The sequence below is a fragment of the Phyllobates terribilis genome, unplaced genomic scaffold (genome assembly GCF_046119375.1).
Source record: "Phyllobates terribilis strain yellow unplaced genomic scaffold, ASM4611937v1 Scaffold_246__1_contigs__length_2949330, whole genome shotgun sequence".
Taxonomy (NCBI): Eukaryota; Metazoa; Chordata; class Amphibia; order Anura; family Dendrobatidae; genus Phyllobates; species Phyllobates terribilis.
Window position 1 is genome coordinate 2583766 of NW_027363006.1, and position 18703 is coordinate 2602468.

The 18703-nt window shown below is 45.7% G+C and overlaps 1 pseudogene; it reads left to right on the forward strand.

The window, feature by feature from the left end:
• The first annotated feature begins 18065 nt into the window (after window positions 1–18065).
• Window positions 18066–18167, forward strand: LOC141217710 (U2 spliceosomal RNA; annotated as a pseudogene).
• Window positions 18168–18703: the final 536 nt, after the last annotated feature.

The following is an 18703-nucleotide window of genomic DNA, read 5'->3' on the forward strand; positions in this document are numbered from 1 at the left end:
ACAGTATACATATATATACACACATACAGTATACATATATATACACACCCATATACAGTATACATATATATACACCCATATACAGTATACATATACACACACATATACATTATACATATATACACACACATATACAGTATACACATATACACACATATACACAGTATACACATATACACACATATACAGTATACATATATACACATATACAGTATACATATATACACCCATAAACAGTATACATATATGCATTAAACCCCGCTCTGCTGATTGGTCGCGACCGCCGGCCGTGACCAATCTGCGATATAGCCGCCAAGTTTTAACACCGCTTTGGTGATTGGTCACGGTTGCCGGCCTCGACCAATCAGCGATTTTGGCGCCAAATTTAAACACCGCTCTGCTGATATATATATACTGTATATGTGTGTATATATATGTATACTGTATATATGTGTATATATATATTTATACAGTATGTGTATATATATATATGTATACTGTATATGTGTATATATATTGTATATGTGTGTTTATATATGTATACTGTATATGTGTGTATATGTATACTGTATATGCGTGTATATATATGTATACTGTATATGTGTGTATATATGTATACTGTATGTGTGTGTGTATATATATGTATACTGTATATGGGTGTATATATGTATACTGTATATATGTGTATATATATATTTATACGGTATGTGTGTATATATATGTATACTGTATATGTGTATATATATTGTATATGTGTGTATATATATATGTATACTGTATATGTGTGTATATGTATACTGTATATGGGTGTATATATGTATACTGTATGTGTGTATTTATATGTATACTGTATATGTGTGTGTATATATATGTATACTGTATATGGGTGTATATATGTATATACTGTATGTGTGTGTGTATATATGTATACTGTATGTGTATATATGTATACTGTATATATGTGTATATATATTTATACTGTATGTCTGTATATATATGTATACTGTATATGTGTGTATATATATGTATACTGTATATATGTGTATATATATGTATACTGTATGTGTGTATATGTATACTGTATATGTGTGTGTATATATATGTATACTGTATATGTGTATGTATAATGTATATGGGTGTATATATATGTATACTGTATATGTGTGTATATATGTATACTGTATATGTGTATGTATAATGTATATGGGTGTATATATATGTATACTGTATAAGTGTGTATTTTCATGACTATGAATTAACACATGTGGAATTATATACTTAACAAAAAAGTGTGAAACAACTGAAAATATGTCTTATATTCTAGGTTCTTCAGAGTAGCCGCCTTTTGCTTTGATGACTGCTTTGCACACTCTTGGCATTCTCTTGATGAGCTTCTAGAGGTAGTCACTGGAAATGGTCTTCACCTCACAGGTGTGCCCTGTCAGGTTTAATATGATAAAGTGCTTTATTCTTTGTCAGGTCCAGGGGTCCTGTAGAATGTGAATCCCTGAGGAACAGCGGATCCTTGGCTTGTGCCAAGACAGAAGAAAAGTTGCTGAACACTTGGTACCCCAACGTGATCAATCTATTTGCCAATCAAGATGCCCTGCAGTTGATTAATGCGGACAAATTGGATTCCTTTTATAACTGCGTCTCGACACTTATGTCCAACCAGGTAAAGTCGGCAGCAAGATCCGTGATATATAAGGATTCATGTTCATTATTGTATCTCTGGATCAAACATAGAGTCAGAGTGGTATTCCCATCTCATATATGTATGGCACTTCCACAGTCTGAGGACGCACATCCGGCTGAAGTATATTGCTGCGCAGGAACATGCCGGGTCCCTGAGCTGCAATGCATGCCGCCAGCCAAAGGCCGGTAGCTGATGTCGGCGTGCCAGTCACGAGCGACGCATGGAAGTGACGTCATGCGCTGCCTCTACCGGCACACTGAAATCAGCTACAGAAGAAGGCGCCGCATGTCGTGGGAGCGGAGGAAGGTAAGAAGAATCATTTATTTATTTTTGTTTATTTAATGTATTGGAAAAGAACGACAGAACATTATACCAGGAAAGGGCCAAGGATGGGGAGCATTATACAAGGAAGGGGCTCAGGGTGGGGAGAACTAGACAAGGAAGGGGCCCAGGATGGGGAGCATTATATAATGAAGGGGCCCAGGATGGGGAGCATTATACAAGGAAAGGGCCCAGGATGGGGGGAATTAGACAAGGAAGGGTTCCAGGATGGGGAGCATTATACAAGGAAGGTGCCCAGGATGGGGGGAATTAGACAAGGAAGGGTCCCAGGATGGGGAGCATTATACAAGGAAGTAGCTTAGGATGAGAAGCATTATACAAGGAAGGGTCCCAGGATGGGGAGAATTAGACAAGGAAGGGTCCCAAGATGGGGAGCATTATACAAGGAAGTAGCCTAGGATGAGGAGCATTATACAAGGAAGGGGCGCAGGATGGGGAGCATTACACAAGGAAAGGTCGCAGGATGGGGAGCATTACACAAGGAAGGGGTGCAAGATGGGGAGCATTATACAAGGAAGTAGCCTAGGATGAGGTGCATTACACAAGGAAGGAACGCAGGATGGGGAGCATTACACAAGGAAGGGGCACAAGATGGGGAGCATTATACAAGGAAGGGGCGCAAGATGGGGAGCATTATACAAGGAAGGGGCGCAAGATGGGGAGCATTACACAAGGAAGGGGCGCAGGATGGGGAGCATTATACAAGGAAGGGGCGCATGATGGGGAGCATTTTACAAGGAAGGGGCCAAGGATGGGGAGCATTATACAAGGCAGGGGTTCAGGATGGGGGGCATTGTACAAGGAAGCAGCCCAGGATAGGGAGCATTATACCAGAATGGGGATCATTATACCATGACATGGGCCAGGATGAAGGACATTACACCAGGAAGGGCACAATGATGGAGGTCATTATACCAGAATGGGGCCTAGGATGGGGGACAGGATACCAGGATGGAAGACATTGTTATAGGATGTGGGATATTATACTAGGATAGGGGACATTGTTACAGGAAGGGGCCAGGATGGGGGACATTATTACAGTAAGAGGCCCTGGACCAAGGACATTATACCAGGAAGGAGCCCAGGATTGGGACGTTATTGCTGAAAGGGGGCTCAGGATGGGCGGTATTATACACAGAAGGTGGATATTATAACAGGAAGAGGCCCAGGATAGGGGATATTATAACAGGAAGGGGTGCAGGATGGGTAACATTATACCAGGAAGGGGCCTAGAATGAGAGACATTATTATAGGATGGGGCTAGGGCTACGATGGGGGAGATTATTACAGGAAACATCCAAGGCAAGGGCGAACACGCGCATCATTATCGGATCTAGAATGCTACAAGGGCCCATAGGCATTATACAAGGAAGGTGCCCAGGATAGGGGGAATTAGACAAGGAAGGGTCCCAGGATGGGGAGCATTATACAAGGAAGTAGCCTAGGATGAGAAGCATTATACAAGGAAGGGTCCCAGGATGGGGAGAATTAGACAAGGAAGGGTCCCAAGATGGGGAGCATTATACAAGGAAGTAGCCTAGGATGAGGAGCATTATACAAGGAAGGGGCGCAGGATAGGGAGCATTACACAAGGAAGGGGAGCAAGATGGAGAGCATTATACAAGGAAGGGGCGCAGGATGGGGAGCATTACACAAGGAAGGGGCGCAGGATGGGGAGCATTATACAAGGAAGGGACGCATGATGGGGAGCATTATACAAGAAAGGGGCGCAGGATGGGGAGCATTACACAAGGCAGGGGTGCCAGATGGGGAGCATTATACAAGGAAGTAGCCTAGGATGAGATGCATTACACAAGGAAGGCGCGCAGGATGGGGAGCATTACACAAGGAAGGGGCGCAAGATGGGGAGCATTATACAAGGAAGGGGCGCAAGATGGGGAGCATTACACAAGGAAGGGGCGCAGGATGGGGAGCACTATACAAGGAAGGGGCGCATGATGGGGAGCATTTTACAAGGAAGGGGCCAAGGATGGGGAGCATTATACAAGGCAGGGGTTCAGGATGGGGGGCATTGTACAAGGAAGCAGCCCAGGATAGGGAGCATTATACCAGAATGGGGATCATTATACCATGACATGGGCCAGGATGAAGGACATTACACCAGGAAGGGCACAATGATGGAGGTCATTATACCAGAATGGGGCCTAGGATGGGGGACAGGATACCAGGATGGAAGACATTGTTATAGGATGTGGGATATTATACTAGGATAGGGGACATTGTTACAGGAAGGGGCCAGGATGGGGGACATTATTACAGTAAGAGGCCCTGGACCAAGGACATTATACCAGGAAGGAGCCCAGGATTGGGACGTTATTGCTGAAAGGGGCTCAGGATGGGCGGTATTATACACAGAAGGTGGATATTATAACAGGAAGAGGCCCAGGATAGGGGATATTATAACAGGAAGGGGCGCAGGAAGGGGAACATTATACCAGGAAGGGGCCTAGAATGAGAGACATTATTATAGGATGGGGCTAGAGCTACGATGGGGGAGATTATTACAGGAAACATCCAAGGCAAGGGCGAACACGCGCATCATTATCGGATCTAGAATGCTATAAGGGCCCATAAATCTGACCAACATGCTGGTGGGGGCCCAGGTCCAAATTTTGCACATCTACAGGAACATGGCATAACAATATGTCATATGTTGGGAAGGGTTTAAGCTACAACACATTACATAGCCTCTTGCAGCTATATCAATGGAAAAATGAAAAATGTATGGCTTTTTGAAGACGGAAAGGAAAAAATGCAAAACAAAAAATGATCCGGTCCTGAAGGGATTAAGGATTTCCCACCCACAGTAAATGTTGTCACTCAGCTTTCTTCTCTTATGGCCCAGTCCGTCTCCCTGTTTTCTGCACCACTCTCGTAGTCATGTATTTTTTCTCCTTATAAACACTAATATATACTTGCTGATTTCTCCCCCCACAGGTGAGAGACCTTCTGCAGAAAACTGTAGAAACTTTTGTCCGTTTATTTGACCTGATAGACGTGCAATTTTTACCAATCTTCAAAATGCAACTTACATTTGATGACGAGAAAATGGATTTCTATCCAAGCTTCCAGGACGTAGAAGAAGTTGTACTATTTATATTAACTCGGATCTCCAAGACCCTTCAGGTATCAGGATTTTTTTTTCAATGCTGACAACTTACTTTTTATAGTAGGTACATGTGTGGCTCACAGGTAAAAACTGCAGTAAAAAAAATTGGAAATTTGCTGCCACTATTTTGGAATATCATAGCAAAAAAAAAATATAGTACTGGCTGATTTACAATTGCTATTGGCCGTCACCTAGTATATGAGCGTCCGCAGCAGTATCCTCCGGTGGGCCCCCATGCAGGGATAGGACAACGAGTATATTGACTTTGTAATACACATTGCAAAAATATATGAGAATTATAAGTAGAAGAGTTGGGTAGCATAAACACTTTTACAGGCTCGGACTGGCCAACAGGAGAAATGGAGAATCCTCCGGTGGGCCCCCATGAAGGGATGGCTCTCCACTCCAGTCCCCTATTAAAGTTCACCTGTCAGCAGGAGTGTGCTCAGTAAACCACATACACTGTCAGGAGGGCGACATTACACAGAGTAAAATGATACCTTAGTTGATGAAATTCGTCCTGTGGTTCTTGTGTAATCTTTACTTTCAGTTTGGAAATAATGATACGCTTATGCTCCGGGGCGGCGTGTGGGGGCACTCTATCTGGTGCTCTGCTTACATATTCATGTGTATGCTCTTATGACAGCTCACTGATCGTCCACTGACCTGCCTCCTATTTTACCTAGCCCCGCACTACTAGATGCATTATGTAAAAGAGGAGGCAGGTCAGTGAAGGCACAGTGAGCTGTCATAAGAGCATACAGATGAATATGTAAGCAGAGCACCAGATAGAGCGCCCCCCACAGGCCGCCCCGGAGCACGAGCGTATCATTATCTCCAAACTGAAAGTAAAGGTTACACAAGAACCACAGGACGGATTTAATCAACTAAGTTATCATTTTAATCAGTGTAGTGGCACCCACCTAACAATGTATGTGTTTTACTGAGCTCAATCCTGCTGACAGGTGCGCTTTAAATGTATAAGTGGTTAAATCTGAATTTTTGGGGTGACAGATGCCCTTTAAGCTCCCTTTAGTGGCCACTGAGGATACACAGCATGGCAGCTTTTATTTCATGTCTATGCTGAGGATATGGAGCTTTGTATGGAGTTTTTGATTTATTTATATCAAAATAGGTGGATGTTCAGGGGGTTTATATTAGAGACTTCTGCAGTATTCATGTCACTTTATAGAACGTTCTTCTTTGTCCAGAATATTCAGACGGTGCAGCCGTGGCTTTCTGGTAGTAACACGGTTCAGATCATCGAGGCCAAACTCCCTGATTACATCTTTGATTCTGCCGCGCTGAAGCTGAAGGAGGCCGTCAGCCACAATCTACACCAGCCATTCAGGAATTTCCAAGCCTACGGTAAGCGGGACGTGAATCATTAAAAGAATGATACATACGGAAAGCTGGACATGAGTCATTAAAGGGATGGTACATATGGTAAGCTGGACGTGAGTCATTAAAGGGATGGTACATACGGTAAGCTGGACGTGAGTCATTAAAGGGATGGTACATACTGTAAGCTGGACGTGAATCATTATAGGGATGGTACATACAGTAAGCAGGATGTGAGTCATTAAAGGGATGGTACTTACGGTAAGCTGGACGTGAATCATTATAGGGATGATACATACAGTAAGCAGGACGTGAGTCTTTAAAGGGATGGTACATACGGTAAGCTGGCTGCGAATCATTAAAGGCATGGTACATACGGTAAGCTGGACATGAGTCATTACAGGGATGGTACATAGGGTAAGCTGGACGTGAGTCATTAAAGGGATGGTACACATGGTAAGCTGGCCGCGAATAATTAAAAGAATGGTACATACAGTAAGCTGGACGTGAATCGTAAGTATTAAAGCGATGGAACATATGGGAAGCTGGACGTGAATCTAGTATTAAAGGGATGGAACAATCACAATCAGAAATCTCCTGCCGGCGCTTGCAGCGTGATATTACTGTCGAAGCTTTGATCCTGATACCTTTCCAAAAGCCATTGAACTCAGTGTTAGGGGTTCCCAGAGGTGTGATCCTCATCTATCAGACATTATCATGCAGAAATACTATATATCATTGGTCTAACAAGCACTGCAAAGAGGATCTGTCTCTAGATTTCACCATATAAATGTAGATTATCAAATTGATTTCTTAGACCTGATGAAGCCAGAGAACTCGCTTTCAAAAATCCATGTCCGATCAGCTGTATAATCCTCTTTGAAAGTTTTCTCCGCCCGATATTAAGATGAGTCTAGATACAACTATAAATTCTGTGTTATATTATTTGACAGTTGAAAGCTTCAGCTGGCTGGTGGATGGTTCAGCCGCGGAGAAAGTAGAAACTGTGTGCAAAGCAGTCATCAAAGCAAAAGGTGGCTACTTTGAAGAACCTAGAATATAAGACATATTTTCAGTTGTTTCACACTTTTTTGTTAAGTATATAATTCCACATGTGGTAATTCATAGTTTTGATGCCTTCAATGTGAATGTACAATTTTCATAGTCATGAAAATACAGAAAAATCTTTAAATGAGAAGGTGTGTCCAAACTTTTGGTCTGTACTGTATGTGTGATCATAATGTGTTTTTTTTTTTTTTTACATATTGGACCTTCTTGCATATTATCTCGAACCGTCATTAAATTGACTCATCCCTGCACAGCAACACTGGCTTTGATGTTTCTAGTAAAAATTGACTGCTTATGCGCCGTTCATCATATGCAAGTTATCTAGGACTAGTCCAGCGGGACCTCACTTCCCACAAACAAATCCAACCTCAGATGCTGTGATCACACCCAAATAATGGCATCTTAGTCTCACCTGGCGAGGTGGATCTTCTAAGCCTCGGGTCTGGGTGGGCACACGGACCCCGGGTGTTGGTGTGGCAAGCAGGAAGGCACATGAGCAGCAAGGAATTGGCACTCAGGAATCTTGGGAGCTGCAGGATGGATGTAGCGTAACCCAGTAGGAATGGAAGAAAGTTAACGCAGAAGGTGGAGCACACCAAACAAAAGTCTAAAAACTCGATCCTAAGACCCAGGTGTGTGTCCTAATGGTCCATAAATAGGATTTAGGAGATTATGTCACTGAGCTACACAGGACAACCTGTAAAACCTGACGTGGAGCACAGCACGGGGCAGCAGACCGAAGTGAAGGAAGCAGAGCTCGGATACCCAAGACAGGTGTATAATACTTAATTTAACATGCCCAATTTGCATATGACGGCCGGCACATAAAAAGTTTAGTCTTTTAAGGTAGAAACATTTTTGCCAGATATATACCGTGGATGTCAATGCAGGAATTTGGCATGCCTGAAGGACCTGACAGGTTCACTTTACGGGGACCCCCTTTGGTTCGTTTGAAGGGTCCCTTGACAATAAGCTGATCACAGCTGTTGTCGGGTGGACACAGCAACGAGGACTAAGTTGCAGGAATCATTTTCTTACCATTCCCATTAGAATCAATACTGTCCTAAGTCCTACAGAGCGAGGGGTGCAACGTGTCCGATAATAATTGAGGGTCAAATCAGAAATCTCAAGGGTAAACGAGACTGATTTATATTTGTATTCCAGTTTATAGAAGAATTTCACACCCTGGCCAGAGATATCATGGGACTGCCCACCCGCGCTTACTTCACCATGGTACACCTCGACTACGATGACTTAAAGCAAGGCCTGGCTGACAAAGCAAAAAGTTTTGCAAATATATTACTAGATAGACTGGTGACAAATCACAGATTGGAGAATGAAGAGTGAGTAAAATCCTGGATTCAAGGAGGTTTCACAATAGAAAAAAATAATCTGTAATGGGCCTCTACCTGCCATGTGCCGTTCAGGGGTCCTTGGGGTCAAGGTCAAGTGCTACTTCTGCTATGATTTCATACAGTGAGTTATAGATGCTGATGCTACAGTAAAAGTTAAGAATCTCACATTACTTTACTTATGATACCATAAAATATCATCACATTCCAGTATATAATATACAGGTGCATCTCACTAAATTAGAATATCATCAAAAAGTAAATTTATTTCAGTTCTTCAATACAAAAATTTAAATTCATATATTATATAGAGTCATTACAAACAGAGTGATCTATTTCACGTGTTTATTTCTGTTAATGTTGATGATTATGGCTTACAGCCAATGAAAACACAAAAGTCATTATCTCAGTAAATTAAAATAATTAACAAATACACCTGCAAAGGCTTCCTAAGCTTTTAAAAAGGTCCCTTAGTCTGTTTCAGTAGGCTCCACAATTATTGGGAAGACTGGTGACTTGACAGATGTCCAGAAGGCAATCATTGACACACTCCACAAGGTCTCAGAGTCTGGAGGAAGAGTGGAGAGGCCACAATCCAAGCTGCTGGAGGTCTAGTGTGAAGTTTCCACCATCAGTGATGGTTTGGGGAGCCATGTCATCTGCTGGTGTAGGTCCACTGTGTTTTATCAAGACCAAAGTCAGCGCAGCCGTCTACCAGGAAATTTTAGAGCACTTCATGCTTCCCTCTGCTTTTTGGAGATGGAAATGTCATTCTCCAGCAGGACTTGGCCCCTGTCCACACTGCCAAAAGTACCAATACCTGGTTTACACACAACAGTATCACTGTGCTTGATTGGCCAGTAAACTCGCCTGACCTTAACCCCATAGAGAATCTATTATAGAGAATCTATGGGGTACTGTCAAGAGGAAGATGAGAGACATCAGACCCAACAATGCAGACGAGCTGGAGGCTGCTATCAAAGCAACCTGGGCTTCCATAACCCCTCAGCAGGGCCACGGGCTGATCGCCTCCATGCCACATTGCCGCATTGATGCAGTAATTGATGCAAAAGGAGCCCAGACCAAGTATTGAGGGCATTTACTGACCATACATTTCAGTAGGCATACATTTCAGATTTTAAAAACATTTTAAATCTGTTGCTATAAAGTATTCTAATTTACTGAGATAATGACTTTTGTGTTTTCATTGGCTGTAAGCCATAATCATCAACATTAACAGAAATAAACACTTGAAATAGATCGCTCTGTCTGTAATGACTCTATATGATATAGGAGTTTCACTTTTTGTATTGAAGAACTAAAATAAATTAACTTTTTGATGATATTCTAATTTAGTGAGATGCCCCTGTGTGTAATAATCTTTGCTTCGCTTAGGATCTGCATGGAATTTGAGAAAATCAAGGAACAAGCGTTAAAGGCTCCTGAAACTACTGAAGATGTAATAGAGGAGATTGCGTTTGTGGAGCAGGCGAAGAATAAAAGCCTGGTAGAGCTAAAGTCCCGAATTGCTGTACGTACAGTACGTCCCTGGGTATAATTAGTGTAAAACATAATATATAGGATTATTCCGATATTTCTTGTGTCCTGGTTAATATGTATTTTTCCATATATAGGTCATGTCATACTAGCTATACTTACCAGTCCCCCTCCAGGTTTCAGTGATGAGATCCCCAACATGATCATGTGATTGCTGCAGCCTATCAGTGACTACGGTGGTAACCTGCTCCAGCCAGTGATTGGCTACAGAAATCACATGTCCACATAGAGCAGGAAGAACACAAACCGATGGAGGGAACTGTAGTTGTGGAGCATCAGTATAATTTTATAACCTAAGTTTTTGGAAAAAATATAATTGGTGCAACCCCTGTGATTGTAGATGCTAGATACATTAATACAGAGTGAGTTTCATTTGTTTAATTTTAGGAGTGTCAGCGGAGGATGAGTTATCTTCTAGATGTTCATTTATTTGTACCTGAAGATATCATCCTGAACTCAACAGTGTTACTGTGGCCAAAAAATATCAACCCAGTGTTTGATGAAAATGGGGTCTCGGGTGCCAGCCCCAATGAAGCAGCAGCCCCCTGCAGTGTCCAGGTAATTAAACGGGGCGCTCTGGGAGCGTTTTTTGATAACTGTTCCTTTCTAAAAGCTGATTGAAAACGCCAAGTGTAAAGGAGAGGGCGCGCTGCTGGGGAAAAGAGAGAAGCTTATGCTGGAACTGGAGAAACTTTTGCGTCGGATGGAAGAATTTGCAGAGTGCTCTGAGCTGGATATGATGCAGCAGGTATGATAGTCACAGGCTGTGTTATAGTTTTCCCTCTTCTTATTTTCATTACTTTAAGACTCTTTTCATATTTGTACAGATTCTTTTTACCCAAAACGCATCATGGTTGTCGTGAACGATAATTTTTTTGTGCAACACAAAAGATCATTTCACCCGACGATCAAGTGTTTGGCCATTCGTCGGTGATTGGCAGCCTATTTATACTGCACAATTATCCTTAAACGAGCGTTCCTGGGAAGTAGTTATAAAATGCTCCCCAACTCTGGTTTGGAGTTGCATTAGGCTTTTTTTGTGTTGTTTCTTTTGGGGGGGTTCTATCCCTTTTTAAAGGCAAGAATCAAAAATATTGAGACTACAGCCAATAGTGTAACCTGAAGCTTCAATGCAAAATCTCCATTAGGGCCCCCAACTATTGCAGGTCTTTAATAGTAGTGATCTTCTCATATGAGTCAAAGAGACCTTTTGAGCCCCCCTTAGCTCCAGATGTGACTGCAACCCCTGCACGCACTGTAGTTACGCCCTTGACTGCAGCATTATTTTTTCTATACAAAAAAAACTATGAAAAAAACATAAACCCGACTGACCACCATTATCAGCCAGAACAGTCTTTATAGAGGCAGTCCCTAGTGCTTAACCTGAAGTGCAGTCAAACAAAGGCAGGTCAGAGGCAGTCGTCACACCTGAGCACTGGCGTATGAAAGCATCCACTAGGCCTGAAATGTGTTGCGTCCAATAGGCCTGAAACGCGTTGCGTCCAATAGGCCTGAAACGCATTGCGTCCAATAGGCCTGAAACGCGTTGCGTCCAATAGGCCTGAAACGCGTTACGTCCAATAGGCCTGAAAAACATTGCTTCCAATAGGTCTGAAACGCCATGCGTCCAATAGGCCTGAAACGCATTGCGTCCAATAGGCCTGAAAGGCCTGAAAGTTACACCTCTGACATCAGCTGTCTATAAAGTGGAGCATATAGGAGTCTGTATTCTGCAAACGAGAAGTAAAGTTCACCGGTGAGAAGTCAGTCTCATACTGTAACTTGTGAATGTCTAACTCATTTTCTTTAATGGAGGCAGTCCGGTTAACCCTTTACTTATCTGTGTATTGTGCCTGGTTTCAGTAAGTGACAGATGTGAGGACTGTACAGAAGCGAATAGCAGACGCAGAGGAGGCGGTGGCTTATATTAACAAAGAAGAAGCACTGTATAAATGGGACCTTACAACATACCCTCAGCTGGATTCTTCAAAAGTCAACATTGAACCTTACCAGAAACTTTTTGCACTGATTTACAAATGGCAAAAAACTGAAAAAAAGTATATGCACCCCATTGGGGAATTCTGAGTTAACTCTTGGCATGCCGTTATTTATTAACACCATACGTGATCTGAAGTGGAGAGTAAATGGCGCATTTAAACAAGCTGATAATCATTCCCAATTATGAGCCCGTGTAAATGTGCCTGTAATCACCCGATGAACAAGCAAAACACTAATTCGTTGGGAACTAATCATTTATAGCAGCAAAAAATCATCTTTAACTACAGCACTTCGCCCCTTGTAATGTTATAGGGACAAAGTATATCTAATAACCAATCGTTCTGTCCCCATCACTGTTCTTCGGTCCTGGAAATAACCAAGCGCCAAAAGTCTTGCATATATTACAAGGGGATTATGTGTTATTAAAGGGCTGTCCGGCCTTGGGGCACAAGTCTGCAGTCACTCCATGTGACTGCAGACATGTGAATCCTCACAGCATGTGTACTGTGCGCGTAATAAGGATTCTCCAGCATCGGGAGCACAGGCGTGTGACAGCAAGTATGTGATTTGCATATATACGGTCACATCCCAACTAGACATATCCGGCCTTGCTCAATGCAAGCACATTGAGTGGAGCCAGACACGTCTAGTCGGAATGTGGTCAGAAGTATGCAAATCACATACTTGTGGTCACATAACAGCCCGTTCCCGGCACCGGAAAATCCTCGCAGTGCGTGCAATGTGAGGATTTACAAGTCTGCAGTTACATAGACTGTAGACTTGTACCCCAAAGCCAGACAATCCCTTCTGCAAAATAAGAGATAAATGTATGATCGGTAGGGGTGCTCTAATACTGAGGACAGAGGTTCCAAAGTCTGCTGTGTGAATGGAGTGATCGTGCGCATGCATAGCCAGCACTCCATTCATGTCTATGGGAGCAGTCATGCGCATGCGTAACCATCACTCCCATAGATGCACACATGCTTCATTCACAAAGCTGTATCTAGGACCACCGCTTTCAAAACTGCTGGGGGCTGCAGCAGTCGGACTCCCAGTGATCAGACATTTATCAACAACCTTGTGGATAGGTGATTAAACATTATTTATGGGACAACCATAGCCATAGATGTAGAAGAGAAAAAAAGCAGAATAAACAGTAATAGATGAGCTAAAAACATGAAACTTATCAAAATATGTCTTGAAAAATCTCACGCTTCCAGGTGGATCGACGGCACTTTCCTTGACCTGAACGGAGAAAGCATGGAAGCCGAGGTGGACGAATTCTTCCGAGAGGTCTACAAGATGATGAAACTATTTCAGCAGAAGCAGAAGAAGTTAGAAGAGGAGAACAAAAAGGCGTCTCAACACCGGACACTGTCTGAAGATAAGGATTCGGTGGACGAGGAAAAGAAGGAAAGCCGCATAGTTCTCATGTGTTCTGCCATCACAGAGCAAATCAAGGCTTTTAAGGTAGATGCATCAAATAATGGATATATCAGTAATCTGGGCCAGGTTTGCTGGAGCGCGCTGTTACCTCCCAATCCCAGCCAACTTCAGCACAGTGGTTATTATCGAGACAGCAGCGGTGGTCAGTCTCCTAGGCAACGATCTGTAAACAAAAGAAAAGTGTTAATATCTCAAGAACGGCTGCAAATGTCAAGAAGCAGTAAATTGCAAAAGTGCAGGTTTTTACAATATCTATGAAGATGGGAATAACCCTTTAATTCATTTTTGGAGCCGTAATCCCGGGACACTGATTATGATTGACTCCTTTTCAGGAATATATCCCTCTGGTGAGCATCCTTTGCAACCTATGCCCCTCCCATATATCCATCCTGGCCTCCATGTGTCCAGCCTGCCCCCCTTCATATATCCATTCTGTCCCATATATCTATATATATCTATATCATATATATATAAATATATATATATATATCTAACAGTTTTGATTTATATATATCCATCCTAGCCCCCCCATATATGCATCCCACCCCACCCCATATATCTATCCAGGTCCCCACGTGTCCAGCTTGCCCCCCTTCACCTCCATGCGTTCATCCAGGTCCCCACGTGTCCAACTTGCCCCCTTTCACCTCCATGCGTCCATCCAGGTCCCCACGTGTCCAGCCTGCCCCCCCTTTAGCCCCATGCATCCATCCAGGTCCCCACGTGTCCAGCCTGCCCCCCCTTTAGCCCCATGCATCCATCCAGGTCCCCACGTGTCCATCCTGCCCCCCCTTCAGCCCCATGCGTCCATCCAGGTCTCCACGTGTCCAGCCTGCCCCCCTTCAGCCCCATGCATCCATCCAGGTCCCCACGTGTCCAGCCTGCCCCCCCTTCAGCCCCATGCGTCCATCCAGGTCCCCATGTGTCCAGCCTGCCCCCCTTCAGCCCCATGCGTCCATCCAAGTCCCCACGTGTCCAGCCTGCCCCCCCTTCAGCCCCATGCATCCATCCAGGTCCCCACGTGTCCAGCCTGCCCCCCCTTCAGCCCCATGCATCCATCCAGGTCCCCACGTGTCCAGCCTGCCCCCCCTTCAGCCCCATGCGTCCATCCATGTCCCCACGTGTCCAGCCTGACCTCCCTTCAGCCCCATGCGTCCATCCTTGTCCCCATGTGTCCAGCCTGCCCCCCCTTCACCCCATGCGTCCATCCAGGTACCCACGTGTCCATCCTGCCCCCCCTTCAGCCCCATGCATCCATCCAGGTCCCCACGTGTCCAGCCTGCCCCCCCTTCAGCCCCATGCGTCCATCCAGGTCCCCATGTGTCCAGCCTGCCCCCCTTCAGCCCCATGCGACGATCCATGTCTCCACGTGTCCAGCCTGCCCCCCCTTCAGCCCCATGGGTCCATCCATGTCCCCACATGTCCAGGTCTGCCCCCCCTTCAGCTCCATGCGTCCATCCATGTCACCACGTGCCCAGCCTGCCCCCCCTTCAGCCCCATGTGTCCATCCAGGTCTCCACGTGTCCTGCCTGCCCCCCCTTCAGCCCCATGCGTCCATCCATGTCTCCACGTGTCCAGCCTGCCCCCCCTTCAGCCCCATGCGTCCATCCATGTCCCCACGAGTCCAGCCTGCTCCCTTCAGCCCCATGCGTCCATCCATGTCCCCACGTGTCCAGCCTGCCCCCCCTTCAGCCCCATGTGTCCATCCATGTCACCATGTGTCCAGCCTGCCCCCCCTTCAGCCCCATGCGTCCATCCATGTCCCCACGAGTCCAGCCTGCTCCCTTCAGCCCCATACGTCCATCCATGTCTCCACGTGTCCAGCCTGCCCCCCCTTCAGCCCCATGCGTCCATCCATGTCCCCACGTGTTCAGCCTGCCCCCCCTTCAGCCCCATGCGTCCATCCATGTTCCCACGTGTCCAGCCTGCCCCCCCTTCAGCCCCATGCGTCCATCCATGTCCCCAATTGTCCAGCCTGCCCTCCCTTCAGCCCCATGCATCTATCCAGGTTCCCACGTGTCCAGCCTGCCCCCTTCAGCCCCATGCATCCATCCATGTCCCCACGTGTCCAGCTTGCCCCCCCTTCAGCCCCATGCGTCCATCCATGTCTCCACGTGTCCTGCCTGCCCCCCCTTCAGCCCCATGCGTCCATCCATGTCCCCACGAGTCCAGCCTGCTCCCTTCAGCCCCATGCGTCCATCCATGTCTCCACGTGTCCAGCCTGCCCCCCCCTTCAGCTCCAAGTGTCCATCCATGTCCCCACGTGTCCAACTTGCCCCCCCTTCAGCCTCATGCGTCCATCCATGTCCCCACGTGTCCAGCCTGCCCCCCCTTCAGCCCCATGTGTCCATCCATGTCACCATGTGTCCAGCCTGCCCCCCCTTCAGCCCCATGCGTCCATCCATGTCCCCACGAGTCCAGCCTGCTCCCTTCAGCCCCATACGTCCATCCATGTCTCCACGTGTCCAGCCTGCCCCCCCTTCAGCCCCATGCGTCCATCCATGTCCCCACGTGTTCAGCCTGCCCCCCCTTCAGCCCCATGCGTCCATCCATGTTCCCACGTGTCCAGCCTGCCCCCCCTTCAGCCCCATGCGTCCATCCATGTCCCCAATTGTCCAGCCTGCCCTCCCTTCAGCCCCATGCATCTATCCAGGTTCCCACGTGTCCAGCCTGCCCCCTTCAGCCCCATGCATCCATCCATGTCCCCACGTGTCCAGCTTGCCCCCCCTTCAGCCCCATGCGTCCATCCATGTCTCCACGTGTCCTGCCTGCCCCCCCTTCAGCCCCATGCGTCCATCCATGTCCCCACGAGTCCAGCCTGCTCCCTTCAGCCCCATGCGTCTATCCATGTCCCCACGTGTCCAGCCTGCCCCCCCCTTCAGCTCCAAGTGTCCATCCATGTCCCCACGTGTCCAACTTGCCCCCCCTTCAGCCTCATGCGTCCATCCATGTCCCCACGTGTCCAGCCTGCCCCCCCTTCAGCCCCATGCGTCCATCCATGCATCCTGGGTAGGTGTTTATGCCCCTGCATCCATCCATCCTGGGTAGGTGTAAATGGCCCTACATCCATCCATCCTGGGTAGGTGTAAATGCCCCTCCAGCCATCCATCCTGGGTAGATGTATATGCTTTTACATTCATCCATCCATCCTCGGTAGGTGTATATGCCCCTCTATCCATACATCCATCCATCCTGGGTAGGTGTATATGCCCCGCCATCCATCCATCCATCCTGGATAGGTGTATATGCCCCTCCATCCATCCAATCTATCTATCTATCTATCTATCTATCTATCTATCTATCTTTCTATCCCTTCCTTTCTGATATAAGCTGCAATAATGCATTTGTCCTTTGCTACACCTTTGCACATACACCATATACCTAATCAGTGGCCTTGTTATCAGCTGCTACTCTTTTAATTCAACTGTCCCATCAGTTGGGTGTTGCTAAGTACCACGCATTTAAAAAAAATGTGGGGGCCGTTACGATTTCTTTAGTGAAATGCTGGCTCCCTCTGGTGGAGCACTGACTTCTTTAATTTTCTATCTGTGGATGAAAAAAAGATAAAAAAAGTTTGGTCTGAGATGTTGTTTTAAAGTGCTACCTATGTCTGTCAATCAGAGCATCCTATTGGTTTTCACCCAGGCAGATAGATTGCTTGCAATAGATGTAATGAGTGAATGCAACAATGGAATAATGCAAGAGAATGGGACAATGGAACAATGGAATAATGGAAGAATGGAAGAATGGAACATCATTACACGTGTCATAATGGGCTCCTAGCCTTTATCTGGCTGTGCTTCTGCAGTCAGCTACAGTCTGCAGGGAGCCTGCAGACTAGGAAGAAGGTGGACCGCCGCTTGTTTGTTCACTAATTAGTTATCCTCTCCCCATCCCCTTGTCTGCAGGTACATGGGACATTGGGGGGGGAGGGGAGCATGTTTGAAAATAGGCAGACTCATGCAGATTAAAAATGCACGCTTGGGCTGCAGCTGCAACAAGCAGTAAAGTTGTGGGTTTTAAGATGTCTATTGATGAACAACATGTCCTCCTAAGGGAAGTCTTTGTCCCTATCCCTACAATGGGTGCCTTCTTGAAGACAGGGTGCAGTCATAGGCCAAAACCAATTCAGGTTATCGCTTCTCGGCCTTTTGGCTAACATCAAGTGTAGTATATGTTCTCATTTAGTATATGTGCTTTGCTTTTACCAATATATTGTATTGCAATGTTATCTATCTATCTATCTATCTATCTATCTTCCCACCTGCTTGTTTGCCCTCTATCCACACCCTCCTCTTCTTTGATTGACAGCTCTGGCTTCATAGAACCAGAGAAGGAAGGAGACAGAGGTAAAACAAGCAGGTGGGAAGGTGTATATAAAGGACTGGCCCACGCCGTGATTCACGGAGCGCTTGTACTTGGTTTCAACAGTCATTCTGTGCTGACAGTCCCTTTAAAATCAGTGTTTCCCAAACTCCAGTCCTCACGGCCCCCACAGGTCATGTCTTCAGGATTTCCATAGTATTGCACAGGTGAGAGAATTCCGGATTCCTTGATGATACTTTCATCACATGTGTAATACTGAGGAAATCCTGAAAACCTGACCTGTTGGGGGCCATGAGGACTGGAGTTTGGGAAACACTGCTTTAAATGGAGCGGTGCTGCAGTTTTATTATTCAGCAATTAGCAGGATCCCCCAACAATTTCTTAAGCAATGAGAAAATGCAGTCCCTAATGATGTCCTCTGACAATAAGCGGATCACGGACAGCAGA